At 34.4% G+C, this 11,047-nt stretch overlaps 1 long non-coding RNA gene across 3 annotated transcripts in view; it reads right to left on the reverse strand.

Annotated features, from left to right (window-relative positions):
- Positions 1-4,525: 4,525 nt before the first annotated feature.
- The window catches only part of LOC117169857, a 43,210-nt gene continuing 36,688 nt past the window's right edge, over positions 4,526-11,047 (reverse strand). For 2 of the 3 annotated variants that reach the window (XR_004466708.1, XR_004466706.1), the window contains one exon: positions 4,526-6,164. This is a non-coding gene — a long non-coding RNA (uncharacterized LOC117169857). The remainder of the gene's footprint in view (positions 6,165-11,047) is intronic. The other variant, XR_004466707.1, reaches the window with a different exon arrangement.

Genomic DNA, 11,047 nt, shown 5'->3' on the forward strand with positions numbered 1-11,047 from the left:
TTTCACTGTATAATTTCACCCTTGGTTGTCCACTAATCTTAATCATTTATTTTAATTTTATGCTTGAAGGTTTGGTTTTTCAAACTTAAACTTGTTTGCAGTTTTAGGAACCTCTCAGGTACAAATGCTGATGCATTTGTCTCTGGCAGCACCCTTTAATGTGGCTTAACAGCTCTGAGATATTGTTCTTCACAATTTTCTGGTACTGAAGATTCCCCATTGATTATGTTTTCGAATAAAATCCCTAACAGACATGTTTTTCCGTCATAAGTAGGAATGTTTACTACTATTTGTTGTATGACAAAATACTCAGCCATGAAAGTTACCATGGGAACTGATAGGTTCAATTGTTTCAAAAATGAATTACCTATTATACCTGAAATTTCAGTTGGAAATTCTGATGTTATGACGTTAAAATCAACTATTTTATCTAAAATTGTAATTTATTCTATATCAATTGTTGATAATGAAGTCTTTGGACAAATTAAAACTCTTGAACAATTAATTTCAGTAGAGTGTGATAATTTATTCAATTGAATTGTGTTATCGTTCAAAGATAAGTCATAAACGAAATCATCTGCGTTGACTTATTTGTAGGCGTTGATAGATAATGAGACATCGCTTTGATTACTCAAGGTGAATAGGGGTCTTTAGGCGAATAATTTGTAAGAGCTCTGTTTATGAATGGCTTATATTTTTGTTGAACCAATTTAGACTCATTCATGAAGTAGAAATAAATATCTTCTTAAAATAAATTATCTTTTGTTTCAACAATGATGATTGTATCTATAAGGCAAACTAACATTGCTTACTTTTCAAGTGAAATGTCTGACTACAAAAGCACCTTTATCTGTGACGACAGTTCGTGCTACCAATTAGTTGCTAAAATTGTTAATATACTTCATTGAAGTGCATGCCCTAAATCACGTTTGGAAAAAAATGCAATAATGATATGACAAGGTGAATACGCTTTAGCTAGTGATAAGCATGCTGGGAACTGAAGTTATAATTTTAAACTTTCGATAAAAATGAACACTTATGGTTTGTTAAACTATGAATAATTTTGAGTATAAAGGAAAGTATGACATAAAGAAGTAAAAATCCTGTATTCAAGTTAATACCTGGCAATATTATTATTGACTTCAGGCTTATAAATGCTTCAAAGTTGTAACCGTTGCACTTTTGAATTATTTTGGGCATTCAGAATATCGAAACGATTAGAACTTTGAAAAAGGGTTGTAATTTCCTGCATAAGAATAATTGTATTCCTTTTGTTCTCCCGTTTAGATAGGCTTTAATTACTTTTGTGGTTCATTTACGCAATTTTGAATCGTAAATTGAGGAATTCATACTAAATTTTGATTTAGAAGGATTTATACTTTCGATTGCCGATGAAATAACTATTTTATTACTGTACTGAAGTTAAATTGTTATTGAAAACACTGAATTTAACGAAAGTTGCAATCCCACTGCTGCCAGCAGCCTCTCAGTAGAATTTTTTTTCCTTGGTAGAGCATGTTATTAATTAATTATATGAATATCATCTAAATTCGTCTATGTTTTACGGATTATTGTTTTCTTCACGATAAAGCCAATTTAGTAAAGTCAGTCGAAAGACTTAGTAATATTAGTCAGTATTGCTTATTCATTTAAATAATCCAGCAACTGTCACAATGCATAAAAGACTTTTAAATATTAGTTATTAGGACGTTTATGAATAAATGTTAATTTCTACTTATGTATCTTCTTTGTGAGTAAATTTTAAGATTTTAAAAATAAGAGTGTTATAATTTTTGTTCAAGTACTTATTTGTAGCGCTCAATACAAAATATTGTCAGAAATACTCTTTTTCGCAACATAAAAAATATGTATTCTTTCTTTCAACCAATTAAATACTTATAATTACTTTCAAGTAAGTCTAAATAAAACTTTAATTTCCTACACAAAGATTTATATTCTATTTTCATATTAATTATTCAAAACTTATAATCAGTATAAGTCAGCGGCGAATTTAGGAATATGCCGCCCCTAGGATAAATGTTGTTCTGTTCGAAGTCTCTAAAGGAACACTTTGGGTGTCTAGATGATTCTGTTAGAGCTCCAATGTTAAAATAAACCAACTTTTATTGAAGCCGCAACATCATTGGAGGCGTTCAACTTGCCTCAAGGTACATTATCATACAATGATAGAACCAACAGTCCTAATCGTTTCCTTCGCCTAGAAACGATGCAAGAAGAGCTCAGAAGCACAAGAGTGGGGACGAATCCAAAGGAAGAAAACCGCCACGTTAAAAATTTTTAAAAAACGCAGCCTTTTAATCACTTGTTGCAAAAGAGTCGAGGACTGTGATTCTCCAATAGACAGGCTATCGACAAAATTAAGTCTTTCTCGCTTCCTTCATATCTGTAGATTCACAAAGAAGTAAGTGACGAAATATTCGATCTTTTGAATTCCCTTTCAAATGCAAAGGCATTTGAGAGGAAGAAAAGAGGTACTGTGAGTTCTGCCAGCAATTGTTTTCAATTAAAAATTTTTTCTTAACCATGATCATGTGGATTACAAATAATACAAGAGAAATTTTCAATTGTGGTAAAGAACTCTCCAAACGGTGCACTAATTGCAGGTAAAATAAGGAGAAATTAATTTAAAAATATATTAGTTTTCCTCTTGACTCTTAAAAGAATTTAAATACGCTATGTTTAATTTAGAGATTCCACTCTTAGAATTTAATTTGATAGCAACGCGTTACATGCAATGTTTGTTGTAAATTTGGTTTGCCTTGCTAACCATCTCGTCGTCGCGTCGCTGTGCTGTGCTGAGTTAATAAATAATAAATTTCTTTAAAACAGTGCATTTAAGTCAGTACTGCCCTCACTAGAAGGTTTTCTTTGTTAATTTCTGTATCGTAAGGAGGGAAAGTCGGTGATCCTGAGAAGAAGGCTCATTATTTAATTTGCTTATGCGGTTATGTCAATTATCTCACCAATATCTCTTAGAGATTCGAGCTGTGCTTCTAAGAAATCCGACTGAGCTTTTTTATCTTGACTGATTTATAAATTTAAATTTCATTTGAAAAAATTGCTACTATCTCTCGCACTTCGCAATTCGCAAGGGTACTTCTGCGGTGAAACTAAATATGGAAGACATAAGGTCACTTATGCATTTTACATGGATGATCTCAAGATCTGTGCTTAAAATGCAGAGCAACTGAAACTAGGTCTAAAGACTGTCGAGAAGTACACTTGGGAAAATGGAATAGAGTTTAGATTAGAAAAAGGCGCCAAGATTCATTTCAATCAAATATCACTTGCTGGAATTTCCGTCGACCCGAAGCTCGTCGAAGGTAGAGGTATACAACATATTAGCGCTTCGAGGGCAATACCTTTACGTGCAAAAGAGCCGCATTGAGGACGTAAGGCCCATAAGGGATCTTATCCAATTCACACCCAAATGTCTTCTTCAACAGATTTGATCTCCCGAACTGTTAACAAGGAACAAAGTATCTGCAACGAACATGCTTACAACTGTGAGATTCAAGAGTGACGGCTCCCTGTGTCCAACTTGCGAGTGCCTTGGCATGTTTTTGGCACAAAGTCATGGACTCGGGGTTACGAATGAGAGATAACTTTTTTCCTCTTAGTGCACCCATCACAAGGAGAATGATTTTAACCTAATTTCCCAGGAACAATTATCGTAGCTCCCTTTTAAGGCATCGATAAATCTCCTCTTTTTCCTTCCCCTTGAATTTTATTTTGTAGCAGGCCGGAGACCTCATGTATGCAATGAAGACTGCTACCAAAACTCGTAGTTTCAGAAAACTCGGTACTCCTCGTTCTGTTCAACTGACGCTATCCCCCTCTTTTTTAGACACTAAAGAAATTCTCTCGAAAGAAGGAAAATTAGGTCCTTTTTAGTTTCTTTTTCACACCCTGACGCGAGGTGGAAAAAAGTTTTGTAATACATTTTTCTGGAACTTTTTTAGAGAAACAATTTTATTCATTTTACTGTTTTTGCATCTTATCTCTTTTTAGTAGAAACAATGAATTTTCGTTCTTCAGACAATATTAAAAACATTCTCTGCTCTCTAGCAGACGAGGAGAAATTCTATCGGAATAAAAAATAAAAAGCTCAACTCCTATATTATATCAAAAAATAACATACGTTTTACAAAAAATTCTATCACTTTTTGATAATTCGTGTTTTTAATTTTTGAAATTAAAATACTTATCACTTCGTTAACAGCATTTCTTTGAACAATCTTTAAGATATTGTTATCTTATTTTCTTTCAAAACCGACGTTTTTTAGTTTGAAACTCATTTATCAGTCAAATTAAGAATAAAAATATTCTAGGATGGCCTATCGAAAAACAATAAACAACTTTTGGCCTTTTCCTGAATATCAAACATTTTTTGAGGTCAATAAAACTAAAAATTAAAACTTTTTGCGATTTAAGTAACAAGGACTTATTTACTTAATAAAAGCATCAGTATTATTTTGCCTTGAAATTATTTGAGATTAGAATTCTAAATTCATAGTTTACTAAACGATTGATAGTTCATTTAAAATAAATAAATATAATGATCATATTATAAACTATATCGGGTTATTTTTTATTCATATAAACGCCATCGGTCACGAATATATGCACACCTGCGATAAGATTTCGCAAAGGTTTACATATTTTTAAAAAATCAAAAAATTTGAAAAAATGTTTAAATATACGAGAAGTATGATTTGGTAACTAGAATTTGATAAAACGCTGCCTTTGATAAATAAATATTTGAGTTTTATGTAATTTATACTAAAGAAATTAAAATTGAAATTGCGCACTAAGACTTTTAAGTTCTTAATTATCACATTCTGATTTATTATTCTTAGTCGCCTATATCATTTTGTGAAGCTTATATTTGTTTTTCGAAATCTTCAATGGAACGCTATAGTAGCCACTATATACATTTCCGATGTAAAAGGAGCTCTTACTTAAACGTGCTATATTATATAAATTGCTGTATTTCAACCTGACTCATGAAATATATATACAATCTCGTAAGATAAGAATCGGTTAGTATAATCTCAGAAAGACAAGTTTGAGTCAGCATTTACTGCAATAAAGAAACAGAATACTTATTAGCTTCATTATTAGCTACAGTTTGTCTTCTTATTGGAAAATATGAGTATCGTTTATAGCCTGGTTTTATTCTTCGCTCTTTTTTGTAATACTATTGGTAAATATAATAATATAATACATCTAACATTACTTTAAAAACATTTTCAGGCTTTCCGAAAATTATAATTTGTCCAATCTATGTATCTGTGCACATGCAGAGATTGTATATTGCAACTATGCATACAGGAGATTATATGTTTATTATGTACATGTTTAAAACAATTTCAGAGGGGTCAAACCCGTCTCCACCCTCCCTGCCTATGGCTTTAACTGAGCGCAAAGTAAGGTACATTCGATAAATGGGGACCCAGATAGCATGTGAGAAAGACATACCTGTTTTCACTTACTGCATGCTTTGGGGAAGTAAATGAAAATATTGAAACCTTTCTAAATTAAAGTTTGAAATATCCTCTACAAAATAAGACCAAGGACATAATAAAACATTTACTTGTTCTTGAATTATAATGGCAAATTTGAAAGCGTGTCGAAAATGAAAATCGGTACGCCGAGTAGCAGTTTAAATAGTTTAGCTTTCTCTAACGCATTAGAAACAAGAGACGAAAAGCAAAGATATTTCGAGATGAGATATTTCATTTTGTTCTATATCTCATTTTAAAAAATTTTATACTCATAGAATATATTTATGGATTGTAAAAATTAATCCTCTATTTCTTCTTACAGAATTAAGTTTACAGTCTATCTGTAACTCTAATAGTGATTGCCATAAAAATCTTGACTTGGAATTGCATCTTCGTCCACCTTTTTCTTCATCATCTCCTCGTCGCACAACTCCGCCTCCTGACAGGCCCAAATCTTCTCCACGTGACAGGACCAGGTCTCCTCCTGCCAGACCTCTTTTTAGCAGATCACTCAATTATAAGGTACTTGGATATGGACTTGGACAACTTGGTCTTATCCGGCTTATACCCCATAGCAATCCATACCGGCGATTCGAATTTCGAAGATACACTTTTCATTCCGATTCGCCACTTCTACTGAAATCATACAAAAGAGTACATGTGAGCATGCTAAACCTAGAACAAATTGTGCTAACAACATCTAATGGCGACATTTTTGCAGTGTTAGAGGATAGTGGTGTTCTTACTGGAATTTATAATTCCAAAAGAAAATCGTTTCGGGTGAAAATAAGTATAGGAAGTGGCGAGGTAACGGAATTGACACCAGAAGAAATTCAGGAGGTTCCAATAGGCCCAAGCCGCACAATCAATATGTGTTTTACCATAGTAGTTGAAAAGTACGATTCTCTGGAGCTAAATCAATAATTCGATACAAAAATCACCCCCACTAATACCTAAATTATGGTTGGTGAAAAATCCGTCTACCTTAACGTCAGATATGTCTCCAATCGAAATCCATAACCAGAATCGGAACCGTTGGTCAAAAAGGGGTAGTGAAAAAATTTGATCATTTTGTGGGACCCTCAAAACATGTGCCAAAGCCCATTGTAATACGATTAGTCATTCTACAGTTATACGCTATACAGACGCTATACATACGTCAACGACGACATCATCGTAAAACCTAGTTTTTCTGATTCAGTGGGCCTCGAAGCGAGGAGATTTAGAGAAATCTGCGATAGTTTTTACATAAAAATAAATCCTTATTATGATGTAAAAGTACAACCTTTCTATTGATGTATGTAAAATCAGATTTGAGTGGTTAAATTCATTATAAAAATATGATATTTCGCTTTAGAAACGACCTATTGTTATAAAAAATAAAATACTGTATTTATCTTCTAAACTGTATTAATTGAGACTTCTCAGTATATTTGCACCCTAAGTAAGCAAATTTTCAAAATTGATTATGATGGATGTTTCCCATTAAAATTCGGGTGTCCAATTTAAATAAAAATAAATAAAAATTGTATGCATGATCATTATTTTGAGGTTACTTCGTCTTTCATCTCTGCCTTCCCGATAATTTGGAAATTATTTATGAAATAAACTTTTTTGATTGCCTGCAAACAAGGTTAGTTCCGGGAGATTAGTTAATATGTTTATTTGTGAGTCCCAAGTTTTCGGCCAAAAATATTGTGTAGTTTGGAAGTAACGCTTGACAGAATTGAAACACACATAACCTCGAAATATACACACACATTGTTAGCAATAGCAAAATTTGTTGAAAACGAAAACACAAAAAAATGTGTGGGGACGTCCGTTAGCATGTTCTCTATCATTTCTCAGATTTTGAACACAAAATATTTCTTGTCCTAGGGAAAAAGCCGGGCGCATCTAACACTGAAAAAATCGATACTACCCTAGTAACACCGCATATCTTGAATGTTGAATGATGAATATTATACATATATAATCTCGCATTTTACTATTACCAGCCCAAATTCGCCGTAAAAACTTCAAACAAATTTTGGTTGCATATAATAGAATGTTTAGGATATTTATGAAAAATTAAAATTAGAACTAATCAAATTGTTATAAATTGCCTAAAATTTGGGGAAATTTATAGACATTTTTTATTGAATTTTGGGTATTTTCTCTTAAGTTACCATTAATCACCTGTAATCTTACCTTAAATAACCAAAAATTTCCCTAGGTGCATAATATACTATTTGTTGATTATTGGCACCAGTAAATCATGGTTAGCGGTAGTTGTTCGAAGGTGAAAGAAAAAGTGACCAACTACCGTACCACACATCATCATTTCATCAGGAATTTAGTCTCATTCCAATTCATAAGTGACATTTTTATGAAAAATGAGTTTTTGGTATCGTTGGATTCGTAAGAGAAAGCTGCATCTAACTGTGTTAATGAAATCTATTAATTATTAATATTTATTACAAAAAACGATTGCTTACAAATAAGGAAAGTCGAAAAAGTTGAAAAATACACCAAAAAAAGATTCAGAAAGCACTTTGAATATCCTAAAAGTTGTACAAGGGACGCAATACGTCATCAGCATGTACATGAAAAAGAAGCTAAAGAACTTTGTGTCTTTTTTGCGTTGTAAAATTGGCAGAGTGCGGCGCAAATTGACAAATAAAAAGAATCGCTTGCCCCTACGTATCTTTTAGCTTTGTAAATTAGCTCGGACTCTGATTGGAAACACATGGGAAATAAGTTCCGTCTAAATTCGGCTTTAAACTAGCGGCGATCGTTCGGGTAATTTCAGAACATCCACTAAATACACAGTGTCCCTCACGTATACTTTAATGATGTATTTTGAGGCTGCGTTCGAGCTCTTCGACAAAGGCATCTATAATAAAGTTCTTTGGGTAAGAAGTTTTTCTCGATTATCTCAGTTCGAGTCAGATCGGTTTTATGTAACTTTTTTAGTTTGTACGGCAGTACAGTGTAGAGGCATTCTTTATATATTTTTTTAACTCGAGATGGGTCAGGTGTAGGAAATGAGGATACAGAATATTAGGTTAGAACATCAAAATTTATTTCTAAAGCATATAAAATAAAAAGAGCTCAGTGTGTGAACAAACTAAAGGGTGTCTAGCATATGTGCCACTACAATCGCAAATTTTGTGCCTAGTATAAGGTAATCCGATCCTGTGGTGGTTTGAAGGCGGCGTGAGCTATCAGGACGCGACTTGGATCTGATGGGGCTGTACAGGCCCAATACTGAGTGGCGGTGTTCACCTCTTTAATCCATTAATCCGCGAATGAGTCGCTGATTTTTTGTTCTGCCCGTTACTGCCTAATATTACGGATACGACCTCAACGCTGCCGAGGAATCTAACTACGAGCTGCCACTGAATACAAATACAAAACAAAAAGATGAAATATTCTTTTGATAAAGTAAAACCAAGGATAAATCAAAAACCTTTTCCGCGAAGCGCAGAGACGTTCCGGAGAAGCAACGTAAATAAACAGAACGAAAAAAAAGTGTACCCACTTGAGGACAGAAAGCAAATACCTCAAAGGGCAAATAAATCGCCACGAGAAACCCAGACGTTCTAGTCAAACTGGAAGATTTTAGGCCAGGTGCACTCCAAAGGCCTGGAGGATAGCTCTCCAGGCAAGCTTTGGCTGCAAAGTGCAAAAGGATCATAGTAATTGTTAAGTCTCCTAGACGGCGCTAGTGTGAGTTCAAAATTGAAAATAAACTTGAGCAGACGATAGAAGTTCTATAGTCTGCTCAAGTTCACTGAAGCTGCAAGCATTTTTTTTAAATTATGAACTTGGATTTATAATGAATTTTCACTAATAACACAAACCAAAAATTGAACAAAATTAAATCGATCATCGATCAAATGCAGACATATGTTAAATTCTGTTGGAATTGTTCTATGATAGAACGAGCAATCTTCTTTATTTGTTTATACTCTCTCCCCTTTACGGGTTTGAGAGTCTTTACATAACCATTACATGTATTCTTACAAACAAGCCTTGTAATATCTTACGAACTATTCGCTTCATACAGTCTTAAATTATTATTATTATTTCTAAACACTTGCGACTTTGCCCTGGGCTTCCATTTCCTCTTACCATTATCAATTTCAAATTTTTGCTCTAGTTCGCAACACTACTTAGTAAATCTCCTTCTTTCGAAATCATTTTTTGGCTTTTTTCTACGACCTAAGGATCCTCTAGGGAAGGATGCGACGAATCATGTGCCTAATGTGGATTGGTCGAGCTGAGTTTACTGGAGACTTCTAGTCAGGTCAGGTGAGGGGAGTAGAAGGCAGCTGTCCGTCGGTGCAGTGTGTAAATATGTGTGTTTATGACACAACCTTACATTCAGTCTGAGATTAAAAATACGATCATGCTCAGGGATTCTGACATCACTTCCTGTCCACTTTTTACGGGCCCGTCGATGGGGAAAATTAGCGCTTCCTTCCCTAGAAGATCCTTACTACCATCCTGTGCAATCAGCTCTCTCAGATCTTCTCGCTTTTTCATCCATTTTTCTTCCTGACTATTTTCATACAGAATCCATTTAATTCTCTATTCTGTACTCTCCCCTTCCCCTTCATCCCCGTGTACACCTCTCTAGCACATGCAACCATGTTTCCTGCTCATACCTGCATACTCTACAAACATTCTCTTCTTTATTTACCCAATACCTGCATGATCTTATATCCTCTCCCATTCTAAATATCACTATTCTATTCCATTTGCTCTTCTTTTTAATCCTTTCCAGGTACTCTGGTTACCCCTGCCCCTTAACCATTCTATGCCAGCTGTTGTACCTTGAATCTGCAATTTTTCCCATCTTTCCTCACCTTGCCTTGCCTTCATCTCTTCCCCTATTTCCTCCCACTCTGTACCCCTCTCATTTATACCACATTCACGCCTCATTTCATATCTCTCCTCCTCCCATTTTGAACACCACACGTTACCCCTTCCCTCTTTATCCATGAACTAGCGAGCACACGCTTGTGCAATTTTGCTTCCCTCTTCCCTTCTTAGTTTCTCTTCGAAGTTCCAGACTCTTTTCACTTGCCTGACCACCATTTTTCTCGTCCTATTTCGTCCCTCAGCATATAACCTGGCTAACAGCTCACTCCCAAAACCCATCTCAAAAATTTCTCATGCAAGTTTTATATTCTCTTGTGTACTTTCCATCCCCAGATTTCCACGCTAGAACGAGCAATCAAATGTTAAAGTCTGTTAGAATCGTTCTGTCATACAGCGATTCCAACAGACTTTTACATTTTATTGCATTTGATCGATTTGATTTTGTTCAATTTTTGGTTTATTTAATTGGTTATTATTAATCATGTGTTTATAGCAGAAAGATGTTGTATTATCACAATCTTTAAGTATCCCCTCGAAATACACTGAAACCCCGTTCACGTTTACGCTCGGATGAGTTCACTCTCGCTTAAGTTCACGCGTTGCTTTTCGTTAAGGTTTACTTTCACCTCCCCAACAAGTTCTCAGTGCTC

Source organism: Belonocnema kinseyi, chromosome 1 (assembly GCF_010883055.1).
Source record: "Belonocnema kinseyi isolate 2016_QV_RU_SX_M_011 chromosome 1, B_treatae_v1, whole genome shotgun sequence".
NCBI classification, from domain to species: domain Eukaryota; kingdom Metazoa; phylum Arthropoda; class Insecta; order Hymenoptera; family Cynipidae; genus Belonocnema; species Belonocnema kinseyi.